Source organism: Sus scrofa, chromosome 5 (genome assembly GCF_054392235.1).
Source record: "Sus scrofa isolate SSC_HxYL_T2T_F1_AM1 chromosome 5, Sscrofa_HxYL_maternal_Yorkshire_Landrace_v2.0, whole genome shotgun sequence".
Lineage (NCBI taxonomy): Eukaryota > Metazoa > Chordata > Mammalia > Artiodactyla > Suidae > Sus > Sus scrofa.
Genome location: NC_139387.1, coordinates 27,657,766 through 27,669,841, shown reverse-complemented (window position 1 = coordinate 27,669,841; position 12,076 = coordinate 27,657,766). Strand labels below are relative to the sequence as shown.

At 37.7% G+C, this 12,076-nt stretch overlaps 1 long non-coding RNA gene across 1 annotated transcript in view; it reads right to left on the bottom strand.

Moving 5' to 3' along the window:
* Positions 1 to 12,076, bottom strand: part of LOC110260855 (uncharacterized) — a 463,270-nt gene that overhangs the window by 122,601 nt on the left and 328,593 nt on the right. The window contains exons 7-8 of the long non-coding RNA XR_014803451.1: positions 8,207 to 8,433; positions 3,516 to 3,650 (exon numbers count right to left, since the gene is read on the bottom strand). This is a non-coding gene — a long non-coding RNA (uncharacterized LOC110260855). The remainder of the gene's footprint in view (positions 1 to 3,515; positions 3,651 to 8,206; positions 8,434 to 12,076) is intronic.

The window sequence follows — 12,076 nt, the reverse complement described above, 5'->3', positions numbered from 1 at the left end:
TATAAATGCTAGGCAAGCAGCATCTTAACTGACTCTTGTGCCCACGTGAAACGGAGCCTGCAGAGATGGATTGTCAGGGAAATTAACGCTTCCAACTATCGGTAAACTGATGTACTTAATATTTCAACAAACATTAGCAGGTTCATTCAGGGCTTAAAGAGAAGCAAAATTTACAATGCCTAAAATCCAGAAAGCAAAACTGTGGCTTTCATTCTAGAATTAAGTGTTCTTAAAATATTTGGGACCAAGAACACCCATGTGTATTAGTTCTACAACATTGCGTAATAGATGTGGAACCACCCTAGAACTTAAATAGGGCACATAAAGTCATAGAGAAAAGTGTCTGGGGCTTCCCCAGACTTTGCAGAGTGATGGCAAGATTCAACTTTGGAAAAAACCTCAATGGCTTAGTTCCTAAGAGATTGCATGTATGCATGGGTCACAAGGTCTTACCTAAGTCTTCACATGCCCTGCTACTGCCTCTTCTCACAAAATCCCTGGGCTTCCTTTGAAAGAAAAGGAATCCAACCATCTTTTGATGGACATTTGGGTTGTTTCCATGTCTTGGCTATTGTGAATAGTGCTTCAACTATGCAGGTGCATGCAGGTGCATGTGTCTTTTTTAAGGAGAGTTTTGTCCAGATATATGCCCAAGAGTGGGATTGCTGGGTCATATGGTAGTTCTATGTAGAGATTTCTAAGGTACCTCCATACTGTTCTCCACAGTGGTTGTACCAACTTACATTCCCACCAACAGTGCAGGAGGGTTCCCTTTTCTCCACAACTCCTCCAGCATTTGTTATTTGTGGACTTATCAATGATGGCCATTCTGACTGGTATGAGGTGGTATCTCAAGGTGGTTTTGATTTTCATTTCTCTAATAATCAGGGATGTTGAGCATTTTTTCATGTGCTTGTTGGCCATCTGTATATCTTCCATGGAAAAATGTCTATTCAGGTCTTTTCCCATCTTTCCATTGAGTTGTTGGCTTTTTTGCTGTTGAGTTTTATAAGTTGCTTGTGTATTCTAGAGATTAGACCCTTGTCCACTGCATCATTTGAAACTATTTTTTCCCATTCTCTAAGTTGTCTTTTTGGTTTCCTTTTGGTTTCCTTTGCTGTGCAAAAGCTTGTTGATTAGGTCCCATTGGTTTATTTTTGCTTTTATTTCTATTGCCTTGGGAGACTGACCTGAGAAAATATTCATGAGGTTGATGTCAGAGAATGTTTTGCCTATGTTCTCTTCCAGGAGTTTGATGGTGTCTTGTCTTATATTTAAGTCTTTAAGCCATTTTGAGTTTATTTTTGTGCATGGTGTGAGGGTGTGTTCCAGTTTCACTGATTTGCATGAAGCTGTCCAGGTTTCTCAGCAATACTTACTGAAAAGACTGTCTTTTTCCCTTTTTATGTTCTTGCCTCCTTTGTCAAAGATTAATTGACCATAGGTGTCTGGGTTTATTTCTGGGTTCTGTATTCTGTTCCATTGGTCCGTCTATCTGTTTTGGTACCAGTACCACACTGCCTTGATGACTGTGGCTTTGTAATATTGCCTGAAGTCTGGGAGAGTTATGCCTCCCACTTGGTTTTTGTTCCTCAGAATTGCTTTGGCAATTCTGGGTCTTTTGTGGTTCCATATAAATTTTTGGATTGTTTGTTCTAGTTCTGTGAAAAATTCATGGGTAATATGACAGGGATTGCATTGACTCTGTAGATTGCTTTGGGTGGTAATGCCATTTTTACAATGTTAATTTTTCCAACTCAGGAGCATGGAATATCTTTCCATTTCTTTACATTTTCTTTAATTTCCTTGATTAATGTTTTATAGTTCTCAGCATGTAAGTCCTTTACCTCCTTGGTCAGGTGTATTCCCAGGTATTTGATTTTTTGGGGTGCAATTTTAAAAGGTATTGTATTTTTGTATTCCTTCTGTAATATTTCATTGTTATTATACAGAAATGTGACTGATTTCTGAATATTAATCTTGACATCCATCGACAGATGATTGGATTAGGAAGATGTGGTGATATACACAATGGAATACTACTCAGTCATAAAAAAGAATGAAGTAATGCCATTTGCAGCAACATGGATGCAACTAGAGACTCTCATACTGAGTGAAGTAATTCAGAAAGAGAAAGACAAATACCATATGATATCACTTATATATGGAATCTAATATATGGCACAAATTAACCTTTCCACAGAAAAGAAAATAATGGATTTGGAGAATAGACTTGTGGTTGCCAAGGGGGAGGGGGAGGGAATAGTATGGATTCAGAGCTTGGGGTTAATGGATGCAGACTATTGCCTTTGGAATGGATTAGCAATGAGATCCTGCTAGGTAGCACTGGGAACTATGTCTAGTCACTTACAATGGAGCATAATAGTGTGAGAAAATAGAATGTGTACACATATGGGTAACTGGATAACCACGCTGTACAGTAGAAAAAAAATTGTATTGGGGAAATAATTTAAAAATTTTTTAAAAATTTAAAAAAAAAAAAGAAAGAAAAGGAAGACATGCAGCATCACTGCCCCTTTTTCTTGCCACATGTGGTCATTTCACCCTGAACAGACATCCCCAGTGCAAAAGACTAGGGTATGCCTTACAATTGTAAATGAAATCTCACAACACAGACAACTCTATTTCTGCATGAGAGACTCCTCTCAAAATTAATAAAAGAAATAAATGTGATAACTAAGATAAAATTTTAAAGTAGACATAATTTTTCATTTAATTCCCAACCTATATGGGGCTGATTTATCCTCCTTCAAAATGTAGATTTGTCATAATAATAGCTGCCATTTATTGTTTAATTTCTATTCCATCCCCTTGCAACTCACCTATGAAGTAGGTCTTACTGTTCTCACCCTCCCCCTCCTCCTCCCTCCCCCTTTTTTACAGCTGAGGAAACTGAGGCTTAGAGAGAGATTAAATTTCAAGCCAGCAATTCTGCACCTAATAAGGCTGAGATTCAAAGCCAGGTCTCTATGACCCCAAACTCCATACATTCTGCCTCTCTAAACATGCAATGTGATCTTAATTCCATTTTGTTGCCTGAAACTCTTCTCTTTATGCACAATGAAATCAGGTAGAAATGTAATAAACCTAACATAAAGAGCTTTATAATTTTGTTTCATCATACTAGATTTTTCAAGCTTGCATTCGTATCTTAATAATCTATTGCACACAGTTTATTTAAACCAAATACATTGAAAGACAGCATATAAATTTGAGTTTCAGTGAGTATGTTTTCTAGAAGAATGAGGCAGGCACCAACCACAGAGATAGCATGCAAACATAAGCTAGTAAATTGATGTTTGTTAGTCTGTGCTCTCTGAGATACACAGAGGATTTACCCACTTAATAGGACTTATAAGAACAAATCCCCTGAGCATGAATGAGAGAAAGTGGGCATTGAAATTTATCCTTTCATAGAGCTGTCACACATATTAATCCAAGGACCACAAAGGTCTTGTTCACCTTTTTTTTTTAATCATTTTTCTTTCACTCACCTCTTGAATAAGTACCTAATGCAGAGCACCTGATCATCCATGCCAAGGTCATCTTCACCCAGGTGAACTTCAACTCTAAGGACAAGGCCCAGGGAGGACATCCTTTTAGAGTCATGGCGTATCAGATTTTCATACCTGGAAGAAAACATAGAGACTATTCAGTACAAACATTTTTTTTTTTTTCCCACTAGGAAGTGAAGAGACAGGTATAAGGCTGCCTAACTTGTCTGAGTTAGTGAAAAAACTGACTAGGCCACATATGTCTTGAAATGTATGGTGGCTTTAACTGAAACTGAAATAGAACTTTTTTTTTTTTTAGTATTACCTAGATTAGTTAGGATTCTCCAGAGAAACAAAACTATTAGAATATATGTATGTATACAGAGGTTTAGTATAAGGAATTGACTCATGTGATTATGAAGGCTGACAAATCCCAAGAGCTGCAGGGTGAGTCTGCAAGCTAGAGACATAGGAGAGCCAATGGTACAATTCCACTTCCAATCTGGAGGTTGGCAGGCTCAAGATCCAGAAAGAGCCTATGTTTCAGTTCAATTCCTAGGACAGGAAAAAAAAAAAAAAATGTCCCAGTCCTAAAGCATTCAGGCAGGAAGAGGGGAGGACGGGCCTTTTTGTTCTATTCATGCCTTCAACTGACAGGATGAGGCCCACCCAGATTAGGGAGAGTAATAGCTTTACTCAGTCTATTGATATGAACGTTAATCTCAGCCCTCACAGGAGAACCCAGAATAATTTTTTTTTTTTGTCTTTTGTCTTTTTTTTTGTTGTTGTTGTTGTTGTTGTTGCTATTTCTTGGGCCGCTCCCGCGGCATATGGAGGTTCCCAGGCTAGGGGTTGAATCAGAGCTGTAGCCACCGGCCTACGCCAGAGCCACAGCAACGCGGGATCCGAGCCGCGTCTGCAACCTACACCACAGCTCACGGCAACGCCGGATCGTTAACCCACTGAGCAAGGGCAGGGACCGAACCCGCAACCTCATGGTTCCTAGTCGGATTCGTTAACCACTGCGCCACGACGGGAACTCCCAGAATAATTTTTTGACCAATAATCTGGGCATCCTGTGCTCCAGTCAAGTTAGGACACGTTAAAATTAAGCATCATACCACCTAAGCTGAGGACGGCATTCTATTAATACACATATCTGCTAGGGACTGATTCTTTTATTTAAAAGTTGAGAGAAAAGCAATGCAAATATTCAGAAAATACTGTAAATATTACTAAAGTATAAAACAAGCAGATATGCTTGTGTTTATCTATTGAAAGGTTATCAGTCCAGTGAAAAGATCATTTGCACTTAACAAAACCCTCAATGACATTTACTGGTTCCGTTCAATGTTTTGAATTTGATATTTAAATAATTCTCCCTTATTCTCTAAAATACAAGTGCAAAATGCACAGATGTACATAATACAAATAATTTTAAGTCTAGTTAACTTCAGTGTTTATTTAGACATTTAAATCACTTAACCTAACATACAGTGAACATCTAGGGTAGTGTAATTTGTTGTCTAAAGGATATGAAGGGCTGAGGAAGACTTTTCACCAATCGTACAAATGTAGTATGTTTGGTCTAGTACTTCGTGAATATTTAATGTTGATGGAAATAAGACAAGTTTGTTAATTATTTATTAAGTAAATTCATGAACATAGATATATATTTGAGTGATGGTTTTTAAGATACATCTACAAATTCTTTGGCACTCCTCCCTTCAAGAGGTAGAGCTTGGGAGTTCCCGTCATGGCGCAGTGGTTAACAAATCCGACTAGGAACCATGAAGTTGTAGGTTCGATCCCTGGCCTTGCTCAGTGGGTTAAGGATCCAGCACTGCCCTGAGCTGTGGTGTAGGTCGCAGACGTGGCTTGGATTCCACGTTGCTGTGGCTCTGGCATAGGCCGGGGCTACAGCTCTGATTAAAACCCTAGCCTGGGAACCTCCATATGCCACAGGAGCGGCCCTAGAAAAGGCAAAAAAAAAAGAGAGAGAGAGAGAGAGAGGTAGAGCTTAATTCCTTCTACACTCACTTCTAACAAACAGCATATGGCAGACGTGATTGTGTAAAACTTCTGAGATTAGGTTATAAAAGAGCATGGCTTCTACCTTCCTCCTTCTTGAACTGCTGTCTCTGCAAGAAGCCTGCTACAACTTCATGAGGGCATTTTAGCAGCCTTGTATAGAGGACCGTGTGGTGGAGCACTGCATCCTCTTCCCAACATGCAAGCAAGGAGCAGTGGCCTCCTGCCAACAGTCAGATGAGAGTGAACTATCTTGGAAGTAGCTTCTCCAACTGCAATCAAATCTTCAGATGACTACAGCCACTACTGAGGTTTTCACTGTAAACTAATTGTAATAGGAAAGAACCTGAGTTAGAGCCATCTAGGGAAGCTCCCACATTTCTGATCCACAGAAACTACGAAATAATAAACAGTTGTTTTCAGCTGCTGAGTTCGGGGTTAATTTGTTATGTAATAATAGATGGCTCATATATGTGAAGTCTAAATTGCCCCTATGATGAGAATTTTTATCCATAAATTACCATTTGCTTACAATATGTCATGCTCATAATTTATAGGTTGTATATTCTAAGCCAAACTAGACTTATGTGTGTGTCTATAGGTATAACACAATTTTAATATTTGTAAAATATTATTTTCTTCATAGAATAGCACTCTGAGCACTAATGATAAAATTGGTTTTTGATGTTTTGGTGAACAAATGGCCATGCTATAATAGAAGAATGACATTTGCTTTTAAATTCACTTTAATCTTATTCCTTTTTGTTTTCTCCAGTTGTGCTATTATAATTTTATGATAAAACATAAATGATGGCTAGTACTTTCATTTTTTTTTTTTACTTAAAGCTCAAGGATAAGTTAAAAACAATTAATTCTTCTAAATAAACTCTGCATTATAAAAAATAAACATTATCTATAATTATTTCTTCAAGTTTGAAAAGCTTTCTTTTTGTGTCAACTCATTTAAAATATTTTTCTTCTCTTAACCTATCTATGCATTCTACATTAAGATTTGTTTAATTTATCTTTTATTCTCTATGCCATAATATATTTTTATTTTTTTCTAACTACTCTCTATTGTTCCCTCTTTCCTGCAGTTTTTATTCTACCCCTCCACCAAGCTCTAATGTTTCTCTTCTCTTTACTTCAACTGCACTTAGAATGTAGCTCCTTGAAAGTAAAATACAGTATTGTTTATATCCACCTCCAATTATTTCAGCTAGGTTACTCTTGTCTCTCAAACAAGACTGCATGCCCTTTCATTTTTTTTTTCTTTTTTTATGCTTTTGATACCTAGCCCAGTGCCTGCACACAGAAAGTACTCAGTAAAATTATGTAACACTATATTTATTTCCTTCTCCCAATGGTCTTTGCCTCCTTTCTGCTTTTGAGAAGAGCCTTATCTGGCACTAAGCACAGCTGCAAAGAAAAATAAAGGAGCAATAGACAGGATACAGGGAGTTACAGAAACAGAAACTAGTTAAGAAGAGATATGGCCATAGCACTCTCATGGCTTTTAAATATATTCCTGAATACATGTTAGCTCCAGGGACCCAAAATCATTGATACTCCTCTCTTTTCAATTTTTAATTCGACTATCATATTGACAGAGTAGAAATACATAGACAGTGTCACTGCCCTCTTTCCTGTAGTTAGCACTTAAAGTTTCCTCATATCTACCCAGCCAGCTGAGTTCATCACTATCTTATACTTGACTGTATATTTCTACATCTTTAAGAATCTCAATGCTTCCCAAATGCCCACTGCAATATATTTTTTTTCTGACATGTTCTATTGTCTATAATAGAGTTGGTATATAGTGGTGGATGGTTTTAGCTTCTGTATGTGTATTTGTTCATTGCACTTCCTAATCTAGCATTCAGTATTTATTTTTCATCATTGACAGCTGACGGCTCTGTCTCAAATATTTGCGAAAGAGAAAAAGTGAAAGAAAAGTAGGTGAGAGTTGCTGATATCCCAGGTTGAAGAGTGTTAACAGTGATAATTTCTCGAAAACAAAAGAGTGAGGAGAATGGCAAACCTGTATGGGGTGGTACCAGGGGAAGACCATGTCCTCTACCAGTTACTACTTAGTAATTAACACAGAGAAGTCTTTTTTAGTAGTTTGTTCAGATTTAGTAGTTGTTCAGTTGCTCAACTCTACAACTATACAGACACATGATGATTGCAATTGATCTAATTATTTTCTCTAAACCTGCCTTTGCTGGGTCATTTGTATACTCTATAACTTGTTAGATAATCAGGATTCTTAAACTTTGCATCTTCACAAAATATTGACAAACAGTGTGAAATAGAAAAAAGAAAATCAGAGAGTAAAAAGTAGTGTGAGGAGCAAACATGTAAATGTTTTACTAAAGTAGATGAGATTTGTGTGGACAGAGAACCATAAAGCAGTAAGAATACAGTGGGCTTATCAATTTACTTTATTTAGGGATTTGTGCTATGTCTTAAAGAATAAGTGCTAGTTTTCTAGAGATGGAGAATAAACAAGAGGAAATCCATTTACGGGAACATAGCAAGTTAAAAGAAAGGTGGGTAATTGAACATGGCTGGGGCATGGTGTGGGGGAGAAGATTCCAGAAAGGTATAGATTGTGAAAGACTTTGCACGCATTGAAAAAATATGTATTGAAGACTTACCATGTGCACTGCACTGATGCCTGTGAATAAGACAGGTCCTGCCCTCAAAGGGCTTATGATCCATGAGGAAATTTGAACTTGATCCTCTGTGGGAATAACTCACCAGACTTTACTGGATCATAGCTCTGTGACCTTACTATAGTCTCTCCTGGATCACAGTTTTATTGGGTCATAGTTCTGGCAGTGGTGCTTCACATTCTCCAGGGGTAGGGAGACCAGATGGAAGGCTGTGGTAATGGTAAACAAGATTAGAAGTAAAAATAGTAATATGAGAAGTTTCATAAGGCAGTAACACAGTGAGAGGAGGTAGAAAAGAAAGGTTAAATTTGGGATACTTTTTTTTTTTCTTTTTTGCTGAACTCTTGTCATGTGGAAATTCCAGAGCCAGGGGTCAAATTCACACCACAGCAGTGACCAGAGCTATTGCAGTGACAATGCTGGATCCTTAACCTGCTGCAATGCAGGAGAACTCTTGGGGTACATTTTCAAAGTAAGATTAACAGAATTAATTAACAGAATTAACAGGATTCATGTAGTACATTATGCAGTGGAATTATGAAATTAATGGATGTGGCTGTGAAGTAAAGGGAAATAAAGTGAAGTAAATTTCTGAGGTTTCTAGTGTGGAGGACAGAATGAGTGGGAAGAGATACAAAATGGAAGGGGAACAAGTTTGTTGGGAAGAAAAGGAGTTTGCTTCTGAATCTATTAAGTTTAAAAGGGATCTTGAGAACTTCTTAGGTTTTAATTAAACTGTCCTAATCTCAAAAGCCACCTTTTCCCTCCCCTTCTGCTCACCTTTACCCATTACTCCTCTTCTCCTAAGAACTTTGGGAAGGTGAGGAATGTGGACAGAATCAGGACATGATCAGGATGTTTGGAAGGGGACCAGATCCAGACGTGTGAGCCTTGGTCCCCAAAGCACCAAAACCACAGGTGGAAAGTGGAACCTTCAGAGACTACTATGTTTTTGATTTGCATGTTCTCAAGTAGAAAGTGTTTGAATGGTTTATTTTATGGGATTGGAGTTTTTTAATTTATTACCATAATGTGTAAAACTCTCACTCCTAACGTGCAAACACCATAAAGCAACTTCTAGCATGGATTACAGGCAGGGCCAGCTAATGGCGTAACTGAATTTATGTGGTATGATCTCAGATACACCAGGAAGGGAGCCTACCTCAAATATATTCCCCACAGGCTAAAATTCCAACATGAATGGACCCATTTATTTGAATCAAACAGGATCATCCCAGAAACATACCACAGTGCTAATGTATAAATTATGGAGAGAATGTGCATTCATATTTACTGTCTTTATTCTTGCTCTTTCCTATTGAAAATACTCTTCCCCATGTGGTTTATCACATTTTTGAAAACCAGTCTGTCACTTCCTCTCCATATATTTCCTTGAACTTCCCCTACATGCCTGCCCAAAATCCACATGTGTGCACACGTGCACACACACACACACACACACAAACACAATACAGTTTACCTCAGATAATATATTTCAACTTTTGTCTGTTCCCATATCTCACACATGTGTTTCTGTTATAGCAAATATCATACTACATTATCATGTTGAATTTGGGGATCTTTACTCCTCTGTAGAATAAGCTTTTTTTTAAAATTTTTTAATTTTTGTTGTTGTTCTTTTTAAGGCTGCACCCATGGCATATGGAAGTTCCCAGGCTAGGGGTCAAATCGAGCTGCGGCTACCAGCCTACACCATAGCCACAGCAATGTAGGACCCGAGCTGCATCTGCAACCTATGCCACACCTTGTGGCAGTGCCAGATCCTTAACCCCCTGAGCGAGGCCAGGAATCAAACCTGCATTCTCATGGAACTAGTTGGGTTCTTAACATGCTGAGCCACAACAGGAACTCCAGAATGAGCTTTTTAAAGGTGAGAATCATATTATTATATTATACATTTTCATATACCCAACATGTATTATAAAGAAGAGTAAAATGTATGTAAATGTTTACTACTGAATCATAACCAGTGTAACGTTCCTGAACAAATGACTACTGAGGCCCAACTAATAAAATAGGGATAGGGAACAGATTTCAATTTATCAGCTCCAGTAAATTACTCATGCTGCCTGGAGCTTTGGTTGGGAAAGAGGTCATGATCCCATCTAACCTCAGTGGGAAAGAGTTCCATCATTAAGGAGGTATGTCTGCCAAGACATAAGAGGCAATGGTGGCAGCACAATTATTATCTATCCATGAACTATACTATTCTAAGTAAGGCAATCATTTACTTACTCAACAAATATTCATCATGCATCTGGCACTGTTGCTAAGCACCAGGGGACAAGACATGGAGATAATGAACATACAGCCCCTACCCTCAGGGATCCCAGAGATCTGGAAAATAAATGAGGTGACAACACCTGTAATTTACTCAATTGTATAATAATAGGTATATAATAATAATTTGCTAGATATGAGGTCGTAACAATTATAGTAAACAAAGGAATCAGAGTATATGTGTCATCTCCTATATTGTCCAGGATAGAAAATGTGTTGACTAGCACTCAAGAAAATTCCAGCCCCCGGTGTGGGTAATTGCATCATGCTGTCATTGTTTAATGAAGTCATTCATTCACTCATTTAACCAATGTTTACTGAACGCCTGCTACATGTCAGTCTATATGCTAGACACTGGGTAGACTGTAGCAAGTAAAATAATCTAAATAGAGAGGCAGATATTAAACAAGTAATACACAAGAAAATATGTAGTTACAAATCACGATGAATGAGAGAATTCTAATCTGCTTTTTAGTCATACCAAACAATCTTCTGAATTCAATTTTGATCCCTAGGTTGACTCCTTTCATAAAGTAGGAGTGCACTAACCATTTATTAAATATTCCATTCTGTTTTTCTCTGTCATGATAAAGAGGTATACCAATTAGTCTCACATAGCGGCTATGCATAAGTTCTATGGAGGCCAGCCACCTCCAGAGTAACCAATCAGTGCATTTCTGGACAGGAAACCTGTGGGCTTCTCAAAGTCAGTGCTGTCCAGAGGTATACTGTTTTAATGGCCAATCTCTCTCTTGACATCTTTTAGCTGTCATTCATTTACATTCTGAAGAAGTCTAACCTCTTACCAAGACATCACCAAAAAATAATTGCAAATAGAAAAAAAATCTCTGAGATAAAGAGAATACATATATATGTAAACTGAAAATGTGGACTAACTAAACATTCATTAATATTATATAATATTCCTCCTACCATAAAATACTCATGGTCTTAAAAATTCTCTGAAAAATATACTCTACCATTTATAATTGTTTCACCTTCCCTATGTGCAAAGAATTATTTTCCACAAAATTTTCACATCGCTTTTCACATGATTTATTACTTTTTTGTGTTGTTTACTGTTTTATACAAATTTTACATTTTACACTTCCTATGCCCTCCTTTTTATAGTATCACATATTCTTACCCCATCTCAAGGTCTACCTATACTCAATACTATTACACTGTAGCCTCCCTCACCAAAATAACTCTTCCTTTATTCATTAACTTTTTGTGATGGGTGTTATAAAAAGTGTAAGCAGTTGAGACTCATAGAATCTTGGGATTGCAGCTTGCCGCAAATCCAGCCTCCCAACATCCTATAAAAGTTCTTGCAGAGAAGTATCCATGCATAGCTGGAGAACCACTTAAAGCTAGAGTCCCAGCTCTGCTAACACTTGGCTGTGTACCTGAGAACAGGTCAGTTCTGTGGTAACATTTAGTTCCTTTTTACACCTGTTTCAGAAGCTTTTATCATAATAGGTATAGAAGTGCCTTGTAAACTGTAAAGAGGTCCACCAATGCAAGGGTGGACTGGGAGACCCATTTCTC